We start from the raw sequence: 1826 nt of genomic DNA on the forward strand, positions 1-1826 counted from the left end.
CTCTGGGGCTAGAAACACAGCATCCCAAAGCAGAAGGTGAAGTCCCAGCTCATCTGGTTCCATCAGAGAGCCACAAGTTCTCTGAGTATGTCCATCTCCACACCCAAAGATATCAGAGCATGGGACACAGATCCTCCTTGGCTGAGGCAGGAAGGGTCATACTGCATCTCGAACCCATTTATAATTCATTCGGCAATAAAGATATGTTGAGGGACCTGTTCTTAGCCTTTGGGATATACCAGTGAATGAAATAGACTTGTGTCTCCCGGAGCCTCTACTCCTGCTTCTAGCTTATAACTCCATCCTAAGGCAATTGTCCACAACTGGATTCTGAGGTCTCTACGACTCACAAGAATTAGTGAGGTTGTACCCTAATATGGCCTATAACAGAACTCTTTGGGCCTTTTTCTTGCGGTAAACTTTATTATTGGTCATTAGAGGACAATTATCCTTTGATCTCCCAGGGGAGTTTAGGCTTGGCCATATGACTTGCATCGGCCAATGAAATGTGAGCAGAAGTGACAGGTGTCACTTCCAGAAAGAAGTTTTAAGGATCTGTGAGTGATTCATCACATTAGTCTCTCTTCCCTCTGCTATGAAATGGTCAGAGTCCCAGATCAAAAAGTCCCAACGTCTGTCCATCAGCCCAGGAGTGAAAAACACTGAGCAGACCTACAGAAACACACCACAGACACGTGGTACAAATCAAAAATAACCTTTGTTATCGCAAGCCACCAAGATTTTGTGGTCATTACCACAGCATAACCGCGCAAACCCTGACTTCATTCTTGCACACTAGATGTGTCCCAGTAAAGTTGACTGCATGTTTTTCCTCTAGTTCTCCACTGACTATCACTGGGGAAATGATCATCTGATTCCAGTGGATGACGCTGAATGATGACATTACACTCTCTAGACTGCAGAGCCCTCCCCATAAGACTTTTCATTTTGCTTGATTGTTACACTAACAACATCCAATGCTTCTTTTTGTGACTTCTGGAGGACAATGTCTTGTGGATCTGGGTTGTGACAGTTTTTTTAGTAGGTGGGGCCATCTAACTCACAGTTGTTGTTTTTTTTAATTTAATGTTTATTTATTTGAGAGAGAGAGAGAGAGAGAGAGAGAGTGCACATGCATGGGGGAGGGGCAGAGAGAGGGGGAAACCTTACAGAATCTGAAGCAGGCTCCAGGCTCTGAGCTGTCAGCACAGAGCCCAAAGCAGGTTCGAACTCGTGAACAGCTAGATCATGACCTGAGCTGAAGTTGGCTGCTTAACCAACTGAGCCACCCGGGCGCCCCTAACTCGCACTTTCACGTCCTAGCCTGAAAATTCTAGGTGAGTCCACTGGACATATAAAAAACACATTCATGTCCTGATCTGCCAGTCTTGTTAGTCCAGAATCATATACATCAGATTTATTTGTGCCTCGGATCTACACACCTGTGCCCAGGCGACTTTCCTCTTCCACACCCTATACTCTAAAGTTCACAGTATTTCATGTTGGCCCCTTTGCCCCATTTCTGCATGAGAAGCAATTCTCCCCTGTGGCCAACCATTCTTGTTCTTTGAAACATGCTCCTGTTTTCCTGTTTTCAGAAACATTTGTCTTCTGGGCTTCTGCATACCTTTCCTCTGACTCTGTCACTGTCCTGGCCAGCCCAAGACAGGCTGCAGGTGCCGGTTGCAGCTCCTGAAGCCAGAACCCCCAAGTTGGAAAAATTAGTGTGCTTGTGGGCAAATATCAGTCTTTACCAAGGCCAGGATTGGGGCTGCCGCCTGTGCAGTTTGTCAGGAAGGAGCCTGAGACCTGAGTCGGTGTAGGAG

The sequence above is a fragment of the Panthera pardus genome, unplaced genomic scaffold (assembly GCF_024362965.1).
Source record: "Panthera pardus isolate Hobbes unplaced genomic scaffold, ASM2436296v1 HiC_scaffold_24, whole genome shotgun sequence".
Lineage (NCBI taxonomy): Eukaryota > Metazoa > Chordata > Mammalia > Carnivora > Felidae > Panthera > Panthera pardus.